Here is an 11,902-nt window from a genome sequence, read left to right as displayed (position 1 = left end):
CTATAGCTCGATTTGCTATGTGCTTAAGAAAAATCGATTCATTTGACCTCTTCATGCATTAATTAAATTATAATCTGTATATTAATCAGTTGTCAGTTAGATTTCGAAGATAATACTTAGCTTGGTAATTCTCAAATTGTACCAACATTTTTAGCGAAATAATATGTAATTAAATGCCTCAATAAAATTCTAAATAGCAAAAGTAGGAAAATTCTATCGAATCTAATACATATTACCTCCCTACCTCACTCTAGTTGGCACGACACATTGTCTAGTTCAAACTGACGTTCATAGTGCGTTAGTTGCATCATCTACTTGGGATATGGCGTGATGTATAATATAATGCAGTAGGGCGATATGGCGTGATATCTCACAAATGGTAGGGCATGGTGTGGACTTGACAATAGCATGGGTACGGAATTGTGGACAGCTGTGGGCATAGGTATGCAGATGAGGGTCGATTTTATGAATTACTAGCTTTCCGCCCGCGGCTTCGCCCGCGTGGAATTTTGTCTGTCACAGAAAAACTTTATCGCGCGCGTCCCTGTTTCAAAAACCGGGATAAAAACTATCCTATGTTCTTTCCCGGGACTCAAACTATCTCTATGCCAAATTTCATCAAAATCGGTTGCGAGGTTTAAGCGGGAAAGCGTAACAGACAGACAGACAGACAGACAGAGTTACTTTCGCATTTATAATATTAGTTGGGATTACCTGCATAGACAGACTTTGTCTTTTTTGAAAATTATAAATAACTTGAAAAAATCGAACTGCCTAAGGCGGGAATTGAACTCACGATCTTCCGTCTGCCGGGCGACTGCTCTTCCAACTGAGCTACTTAGACACTGAATGAACCCGTCGTAATTTTCAAGTGTAATTTCAAGTTATTATTTATAATTTTCAAATTAGTTTGAGATGCGAGTGATGCGACTCTTAACGCTTAAAAATTAAATAACTAGACTTTGTCTTGTCCAAATTAATTTCAGAACATAGGAAGGAGTTTATAATAGTTATCTAGACGGTAACAATACCGCAAATAACTATTCTAATGATAGTGTAATGTGTGCGTACACACTACATTAGCGACCACGAAAATATAAAACAATAAAGTTCAGTTGTTTTTTAATTTCAAATTTTTGCGTGAAACTTTTGTCCAGTTTTCTATGTTAACCTTTTTTTTGGCAATCACGAACGCAAAAAACGTAACCTCCTTCTGACGCAGTCGGGTAAAAAAAGAATGACTTTATTCGATCAAGCTGTTCTCGAATCTTAGCAAGACTAACGATTAAATTAGCAATTCATTCAAAAAAATATAATATGATTCAGTCTAAACTGTGACGTTTAGTTTAATATTTTTTGCGACGCCCACCATCTGGCCAAAAAGTACTTACTATCAGCTTTAGTTCTGACAACAATTCCAGTCAAATATGGACAGACAATTTATTCGGAGAATTCTCGTGTGATTATAAACCAAAATTCAGGAAAAAAAATCCACGTTTCAGGAAATTTAAATATGAAGATTTTCAACAAACATCTACTCCTAGTGACGCAGTTTAGTTTCTTGTTTATTGTAAACATCTGGACAAACATCATTATGCATTTCACGTCAAATTCATGTAACGACAGCAATTTGTAAGGTTTTCCTTATTAATGGTGTTGATCCAAGACTCGCCTAACGTATGGGACCCCATGACGTATAATGGCACCTATTTATTTGCTGCACATCTGCTTTGAGGATGAATGGATGATGTATTCAATAAATATTTGTGCTCATTTTGTTTTTTAAACCGTTTAAAAGTGGTTGGTTCCGTGCTAGAACAAGATGCCAGCGAGAAGGTTAAGTGGCAGAGACAGTTTGGTGGCAACAAAAGTGACAAAAGAAATTAACACAAAATTTAAAGCATTAATGAGGGTTTTCGCGAATGAAAAATCCGCCAGATGGCAATACGTAGACGCGAGGTCCAAATGCTGCATGATTGGTTATTTTTGACATGACATTGACAGATATGTCAAAATCCACCAATCACGCAGCAGTCAGACCCCACATCCACGTCCCGCCATCTAAAGGATCTTTCATTCGCGAAAATCCTCATTAAATTGAACGTTTATTTATTTTTTCAATCATCAGAGTGAAACTTAAATCATTGGCATTAATATAAGACTACTCATGATACATAGTACTCTCCCTAAACATGAGAGAAATGCAGTGAGTTTAAATTGCAATAATTAGAATCTGGCCAATGTGGGGAGTGTAATTCCCTCTTTTTGTGCCTGGTAAATTAGAGATGGTCTTCCTCCTACAGTGGAGGCTAAATGACTCGATAATGAACATAATTATCTACTTTCCAGTTTAGTATTAGAATTAGTAAATTCCAGTACACGGATCTCTGAAGATGACACTCGAATACATAGTCATCGCTTTTTTACCGGAATCTGGACTTATGTCTAGACACTGAATACACTAAAGGAAATTACAATTTAAAATGAAACCGATCGGATTTTCAAGCAGAATGGAAATGGCGTCGTTTTTTCAAGAACGTTTAAAACTGGCCTCATGGCGCAGTTACACTATGATGGAAATTAACGCGAATACGCACACCGAAGTATTGGAACCTACGGCGAAACTAACCGAAGTGCGTGTTTACACTATAAGGCTGAGTTGCACCACCTAACTTTGACCGTAACTATGACGATAACCGGTGCTTTTTGTATGGAGTTTGACAGATTTTTGACGTTTGTCAAAGTTAAAGTAAGATGGTGCAACCCAGCCTAAGTCTCGATCAATTTTCCGTATAGTGTAACTGCGCCATAAGATTGTTCGTGAAGCATATTATGTATGTTGCAAAAATTAAAATTGATATTCAGATTTGTATTGCTAAAAGGTGTTTTAGGATACTGGGAATCGAGCTAAGACCATTTGCTTAGCTGGCGACTGCTTAGTATTTAACTACTAGTATCATAGTATAGAGATGGGTTTCTTTATCGAAAACCTGGGCTTTTCTAATTTTAATGTTAAGTAGTAGAGTACCACATTACAAAACAAATTTAATGGTCACCCAGGTAACCTTAATAATCAAAATATTTAAATTGAAGATTGAAAAATTGAAAATTACACTGACACCTAAAGTAGTCAAGAAGTTCGTGACACGTCTTTGTTATAATTAGATTAAGGTTGTGTGTCTGCTATTTGTCGCTAAAGCCTGATTTCCACCAAAGTGGAGTATCAGATTTCATTATTTCTACATTATCTTCTCCGCTCCGCACAGCTCCGCTAAGTGTCAAATTCTATAGAAAAAATTGATAGCCCGAAACTCTCCGCTCCGCCTTAGTGGTACAATATTTTTAGACGAAAAATTTCCAAACTACACAACAGAACAAATATCATTTTTCCCAATGCGTGGGTAGATGGAGGTTTTCCACTTTATATTAAAGACTTATTGATAGAATTGCTTCAAACGATCCCCACAGTTTGTCCAATGATAAGTAATTAAGGCTATCATCCCTTGTAGGGGGTAATATAAGTAATTGATGCGCCATTGATAGAGTTAAGTGGTGTTTGGACTAAAGATATATTTATTAGTACTTGATCTCATAACTGTGCACTAATATTACTATTTATGTATGTTTATCTAGACAATTTTATGCAGCTTACTATTTTATTTATTTTACCAATGGTCCGTGACCCTCACTCGGCATGGGGCACACTGAAAACCAGCGCCGTGGCCTTCGTTACCGTGGGCCACGGCATATGCAGAGTGGGGTCCCGTTGCAATGGGCATCTTGTTGGTGAATGGGTGGCACTGCTCAGTTTAGTCTTGTTTTTATTTTTTCTTCTTCCATTATTATGTGCCACTGTCATGTCTATGTAATTGCCTGTATTTGTGTGATGTCCATTGTAATAAATGTATCTTTCTTTCTTTCATAACTAAATGTGCGAATACGGGTAAGGAAAGACGTGGAAACTGGCAAATATTGATATCGTTAGGTAGGTCAATAAATTGTTCCAGTGACTTGGCCCACTTAGAGCTTGGCCCACTTTAAGCTTGGTCCACTTTTGAATTTTCAACATTTTTTTCTTCCGGCAACTGGGCCCACTCTTAAGATTCTAGAGTAGATTTTTGTTGATTTGGTGTTTAATTTATTAATATGCACATGAGCAAAAGTGGGCAAGTTGCTGGAAGACTCAGTCAATCTTCCATCCTTCCGTCCATTCTAAACGTTTTGTTTTTTCACTTTTCACATTGCTTTCGTGTATAGCTTCTTTCAGTGCTTAGTTTTGTATGGCACAAGAATTAATTTAGGTATCTACTAGCTGACTCAGTGAACTTCGTACCGTTTGAACTTCCCCTGAACTAACGCCCGTATTCACAAACGATGCTTGCCTAAGTGAAGCAGCAAATCGAACGCACAGCGTTGAATAGAGCTCTGTGATTGGTTCGTGTGTCACCCTGTGCGTCCACGCGCACTGTGAGACCTCATAATAATATTTATGAATACGGGCGTAAGACAATTATATCAAAAAAGCACTCGAATTGAGAAAGAAAGAAAGAAAGAAAAATATTTATTCGACGCAAGTAGGTACACAGCAAGATAATAACTAAAACTAGACAACAGAACGTCTACAAACACCAAAATGGCATCAGCTCAGTATACGCCGTGACGCGATGACGGCAGAGAGCGCATCACGACCACTGGTATTCTGCGGATGCCAGTTGAGGTAAAGGGCGCAGCTCGCCCAGGAACAATCGGTTAACGTAACAAGTAATTTTAAACATATATAGCCTAGACAGATTATTTAATTACATTACTTACGTATAGCTAAGATTCTAATAATAATTAATATAAATTAATAACTACAACCATGAACAAACAACTCATGCACAGAAATTAGTTCTTACGATTTTCTTTTTATGATATGAATGGTATTTCTATAATGCTATTATGTGTGCTTTTGAAGGTTTAAAAGATACTTTTTGTAATTTAATTTAAAAGAATTTAACGTGTGACAATTTTTAAAAGAACCTCCTCCTTTTTTTTAAGTTGGTTAAAAACTAGAATAGTTTCATATTACAGGCCTCCTTTTATACTAAAATTTAAATTGTTTACTTTAAAAGTCATGTTAATCGAACTAACGCAAATTAGTTCTTTACGAACTAAAATAAGAATAAAGCTTGGGATACACTGGGGTCTAATAGAGAAACATTCTGTGGCCCAGTTACTCACGTAAAAACAATATTTTACTGACTAGTGGATTACTAGCATAAGGTCTATCCAACCTCTAAAAAATTCCCCGACATTCCACCAGCTCGCACTAAGCGTTTCGTTAACTCTTAAAATGCGAACAATTAGGGACTGGAATTCGCTACCTGCTGCTGTCTTTCCTGAACACTATAATCAGGGCTTTTTTAAGGCAAGAGTGAATAGGCACTTACAGGGCAGATTATATACCATCCTAGACAGCATCTCACTTAACACCAGGTGCGATTGCGGTCAGATACCTTCTTGGCTTGTCATATATAAAAAAACTTAACACCAGGTGCGATTGCGGTCAAATACATACTTGTCTTGTCATACATAAAAAAAAATCGAACATGGATAAGAGTTGAAGGCTTGAAGACTTTGATTTATGCATATTAATACGTAAAAATCATAAAATTGATTATCTACTAGTCAACTAGTCCCAGGATAAGTTTGGAGCGGCATCAGCTGACTAAAGAGCCCAAAGACGTCCACTGCTGGACAAAGGCCTTTTGGCCCAAGTCTTCTTCTTGTCGTATCGACAACAAACCTACACAGTGTCAGCCCAAAACTCCGCCACAAGAGTGGCGTTGTCAGTAGCCTTCATTAAATCTTCCTGCATGTAGTTGTTTGGGCACGCAGGGTACGACATCATGTGCTTCGTAGACTGGGGAACAATACCAATCGGGCCCAAAACGGCCCCAAGTGTACCCGAGGCTTAATATTCAAACACTTCGACTAATTTGAATAATAAAACTGTGAAATTGTTTTCAGGGGCACGATGTAAAAGTTACTTTTAATCTGAAGCCCGCCCTTCGGCTAATTTTGGCTAATTCATGAATATTCAATACAATGTCCATTCATAAAGTTGACTCGTAATAATGAATGAAAAAGTGTTTTTAATAAGTACGCGAGATAAAAACATTTGTGATTGTTCATCACTTGCGGAATCCCGTGCCTCTTGTATGGAGAAACACGAGTCTTACCGCGATATTTTTATATGAGTTACATATTATTATGTACTCACGGCTTGACGTTTCGGCTGCAATAATATGATACTCATATAAAAATGTCGCGATGAGACCCGTGTTTCTTTATTAGGTAACTAAAGAAATATTTGGTTCACTTTACAGGTTAAGAATAAATCCCCTATTCCAGCACTTTATACGAGAGAAAGAGAGATAGTTTTTGTGAAAGCAGTAGTAGTCCATGAGCTTTTCCTAAAATAGCACCTAAATCTATCTAATAGGTACTATAAAATACATCAAAATTGGTTAATTTCTCATTAATAATTTTAATATGGATAACATTATATCTAAAGTATAGACCGTTTCATCCACGAAGACGCGCCCCACCATTCTCCCGCTAATGTTTGAGTGTTATCGGTACACGCTAAATTATCCATGAGTGCACACGCATACTACAATAATGACGCTCGTATTGCTCGGATCAAACTCCCCGCACCCCGCGTTTCCCTTGATCAAAAATTTGTGGGGCGCGTCTTCGTAGATGAAACGATCTATACTACGCACAATTTTCCTATAGGTTACGAGTTTTCCCCGATTATGGATTTATGACGTTAACAAAATAAGTTAAAATTAACCAATAACTGAAACATCAAACAGTTGATCCGTAGTGCCAAAATTAGCGAATACCATAGCAATGCTAAAATCCTAAACGTTGAATTAGCACTTATCTTTGACATCTTTTCAGTACCGGATCTTGGGTAGTGTTAGTTAAGTTAAATTATTTAGTTTGTAACTAAATAAGTTTTATGTTTTTTTGTACAGGAAACTATCCTACTAATATTATAAATGCGAAAGTTTGGATGCCTGGATGTCAAATAGAAAATTGCATTGTATGGCAGTGGTACCTACTCCTGAAATATTTTTTCAGTTTATTATTTTATTTTCTTTAGTTTAATCATATTTTACTTTAAACACATTTTGGACCAATAGACATACATTATTTGTATTTCGTTCACCCACAAGGTGGACCGACGACATCGTAAAGGTAGGAGGAAGGCGCTGGACGCAGGCCGTTACCAACCATACCAACCGGGCAACATGGAAAGCATTGGGGGAGGCCTATGTTCAGCAGTGGACGTCCTATGGCTGAGATGATGATGATTTATGTTTCGGGGATCGAAACCTCAAACTCTGCTTTAGTACCTATACAGTCATAATGCAAAATTTTGCAAACGACCAGGCCAGACAGCCTTGAGCTGGCCGTTCTATTCGGTCTGTGGCGATACCACGTGGCGGTAACGTACCCGTACGTTACTCATCGGTAATTGATGATTGACAGCCGGAACCGCGCGTTACCAAGCGCGTGTAGTCGATGATAAAAAAGATAAAGATAATCTATAGACTGATTTTATACAAAAAAGTCTGCCATATTTGAGACTGGATTTATTGTTCGTTCGTTCGTTTCAGCCAGATGACGTCCACTGCTGGACCAAGGATTTCCACAACGAACGATCCTGCGGTGTTTCCCGCGATATTGATTTTTACATTTAACAATTTGCCATTAGTCCAGTCAATAAAGCATTATAGATGGAAAACTGTAGAACACAATTTCTGACTTCAGGACTTTATTTAGACTAGTTAGGAGGTGAACATAGCAAAAGTCCCCGCCCTTAGCCCTTGAGCCGGCGGGGAGAGGGGGGTTTAAAGGTGCCACTTTTCGGTTTTTCGCTTAATCCTCGGAAACTATGCGTCCTAGTAACATGACTACTTTGAAATTATCACTTCACGGGATTTATTGCAACAATATCTATTTTAACGGGTCATGGTCGCGGGCAGACTGAAGAGATGCGGCGTCGTCTGCTCCGGCGCATCGCATCTCTTCAGTCTGCCCGCGACCATGACTCGTGCAACCGAGCCGAAACGTCGGGAGGGTAAATATTATTTACCGTTAAAATAGATATTGTTGCAATAAATCCCGTGAAGTGATAATTTTATAGTAAAAAATGCAACATAATAGTTTAAAATATTATATGACTACTTTGAACCAAAAAAAGCATATTCAATTTGCTACAGGTGAGATAGACAAGTTTTTCTATAAATTGTATAGTTTTCGCGGCATCTGCTCTAGAAGGTCTGTAATATTGGAAATTTTATTTTTGTCTTACATGTTCCCATCAGGAGAAAATCGACTAAATCAACATTGAGCAATCATTCTAGACATGCGGGAGCATGTTAAGCCTAGTTCCAGCGAGGGGACTACACCGTGCGTATATTTAGACGAATCACTTTGAGCCACTTTTGACTCCTCATCACTCAAAAACTACTGTGCATTAACACTTCAAATTTGGCTTATGTGTTGAGACTTGCAAGATATACATCAGTTTCAAATTTCATAAATATGCCTCAAACGGTTCTTTAGATATTGACGTCCAAAAATCTACATATCTGACCTATAGACCAAATTCTAACCACTTCCAGATGACCTCGAAGGTTCAAATTTGGCATCCAGAAAGGTAGTTATGTAAATACAAAGGAACAAATAAAAAACCAGTAAATTTTAACATTTCACATGTGATAGATAGATTTTAGTGCTCTAAATATCGATTTTTGAACGTTAATACCTAAATAACCGTTTGAGGTATATTTATGAAATTTGAAGCTGATGTATATCTTGCAAGTCTTAATACATGAGCCAAATTTGAAGTGTTAATGCACAGTAGTTTTTGAATGATGAGGAGTCAAAAGTGGCTCTAATTGGTTCGTCTAAATATACGCATGGTGCAGTCCCCTCCATGGAACTAGGCTTAACATGCTCCCACATGTCTATAGTGTTTGCTCAATGTTGATTTAGTCGATTTTCTCCTGAAAAGAACATGTAAGACAACAATAAAATTTCCAATTTTACAGACCTTCTAGAGCAGATGCCGCAAAAACTATACAAGATATAGAAAAACTTGACGGTCTCACCTATAGCAAATTGAATAAGCTTTTTTTGGTTCATAGTAGTCATGTCACTAGGACGCATAGTTTCCGAGGATTAAGCGAAAAACCGAAAAGTGGTACCTTTAAACCCCCCTCTCCCCGCCGGCTCAAGGGCTAAGGGCGGGGACTTTTGCTATGTTCACCACCTAACTAGGCTAAATAAAGTCCCGAGGTCAGAAATTGTGTTCCACGGATTTCTCTCTACACCGTCGTTAAGGCATTCATTGACTGGACTACATACCTAATTAGTAGTAAGTGATTTACGCTCGTATTCACAAACATTACTATGAGGTGTCACAGTTCGCATGGACGCACAGAGTAACACACTAACCAATCACAGAGCTCTATTCAACGCTGTGCGTGCGATTTGCTGCTTCACTTAAGCAAGCATCGTTTGTGAATACGGGCGTTAATACTCGTATTTGTATTGTAGTTACATATTTATTTTATTAAACTAGTTTATTCAAAAAAGAAAAACTCAAGATCACTTTATTAATACCTCTTATTCTTATTATTTATTTATCGTTATACTTACTAACTCTTTGAAAGGAAATAAAATTATAAAAAATATTCTAGGAAAATGCATATTGTTTTTCCCATCTTCTCCCGAAGTCACAATCGTGGGAATATTGCACGGAATTTGTAGGGGGAACATGGGAATACCCCGATAAAAAAAATTAACCGTATTAAAAATTTTAATCACTTTGGACTTGGGAAAATATTTCGATCTAAGTGAGAGTGTGATAATAATGTTAATAATCCTACTAATATTATAAATGCGAAAGTTTGTATAGATGTCTGGATGTTTGTTACTCTTTCACACAAAAACTACTGAACGGATTTTGATGAAACTTTACAGTATTATTTTTTATAACCCAGAATAACATATAGGCTATAATTTATGACGATCTGTGACAAACGAAATTTCACGCGGGTGAAGCCGCGGGCAAAAGCATGCGATAATTTTGTAATTGTGTAATTGGTATTTACGCACATTTGTATATGTAGGTAATTTTACAGATTGATGTTAAATAAAAACCCCAAGTTTAGCGTATGCCTACGTATGGCGTAAAAATGTCGTTTATTTAATAGTATTATTTCAATACCTAGTTTGTTCATCATCACATCTTTCGGTATTTAACTTTTATTCGAACTGTGTTTATAGAGCTTGAATCACTTTTTAAAGCATCAACTATCTGCCAAGATCAAGATCGATTAAGCTTAGTAAAAAAATTGCTAAAATCAGTAAAAATAATTGTCATATGTTTTAACATTTGTTTGCCGAATTGCCGACAAGGCTGATCACGGCTTGAACACAACTTTTGCTTGTACACCATATGACCATACTCCTTACCTATGAATCACAAATAAATAATTTGTAGGTATTTGTATCAGGCATGATTTTTATTCGAGTTATGAGCATTTGATCAGATTTTTAACCAACTATTAAAATACGGCTGATTTGTCATAATTTCTAACATTCATTGTTACAGCCCACGAGTACGATTTAATTCGCCAGATCAAGATTGAAGACCACATTGGATGTCTCAGCGTTATTGCAGAATGTGCAGACTGTTCAATTTTAGCTGCGCCACGTGTCAGGTACGTTAGTGATGACTAACAAAGTCACCGGCAGTTGCTGATCGTTTGTGGACGTGGGAAGTCACCATCATCATTGAGGTATACTTCCAAGTGGAGATCTCTTATCGTGTATGTAGTTCGAAAGTAAGGTTCTAATGAGCCTTTCTTAAAGGGAGAACCGCCTCTGTGGTCTAGTGGTAAGACCACCTGCTTCAGACGAGGTCCTGGGTTCGATTCCCAATGGGGGCAGATTTTTCTGTTCGGTTTGGTTGGTGGTAGGGCTTGTTCTAAGTCCGCCTGGCCAGCTACCACTATCTTACCTAAGTCTGTCGCCATAACAATAATGTTCACAGCATTGTTGTGTTCCGGCAGTTAGAGGTAAGATAGCCAGTTCCTCCGTGGTTGAGGATTCCGGGTGAAGCTCGCTTCCACCTTCGGCCTGATCATCACTTACCATCAGGTGAGATACAGGCCAAGAGCTTTCTCGTTGTGTATAAAAAAACCTTTTTTAACCCAAGAAAATTACCAGTCTTTACCTAGCACCACTAAGAACCTGGAGTGTTCCCTCTGCCGGCTAGTTATCAGTAGCCTTATACTAAAGTACGGCCAACGAGAAGCGATACCAAATGTAAACAAACCCAATGTCATAGTCATTTGGAATAGTAGGGGTGGGTTGCATCACTATCTTTAACGGTAACTATGACGATAACCGGTGCTTTTTGTATGGAAATTGACAGATTATTGACGTTTGTCAAAGTTAAAGTAAGATGCAACCCAGCCTAAGGGTTTGACTTTGACATATTTTGGCGGGAGAACGAGACATTACGACAAATACACAAGATGGGAAGAGACAGAATAGATTGTCAGTTCGACAGTCGAATCGACCTTTTGTATCGCTGCTAGTTGGCCGTACTTTAAAGTACTGTACTTATTCTGTTGTACTAGACACGACTGAAATACCGTGGTATTTTTAATAACCCTGGTGGGTTCACGACTTCGAGGATATTCATTAGTTTCGACTAAAAGACGTCCACCGCTGGACAAACGTTTCCCCCAAGTATTTCCACAACGTGCCCGTGCACAAGCCGTGTGGTGACGGCAGAGTAGAATACATTTGTCACCAACCCCTACTC

The sequence above is a fragment of the Ostrinia nubilalis genome, chromosome 26, assembly GCF_963855985.1.
Source record: "Ostrinia nubilalis chromosome 26, ilOstNubi1.1, whole genome shotgun sequence".
NCBI classification, from domain to species: domain Eukaryota; kingdom Metazoa; phylum Arthropoda; class Insecta; order Lepidoptera; family Crambidae; genus Ostrinia; species Ostrinia nubilalis.
The sequence above is the reverse complement of the archived record's forward strand: the minus strand, read 5'-3'. Positions refer to the sequence as shown.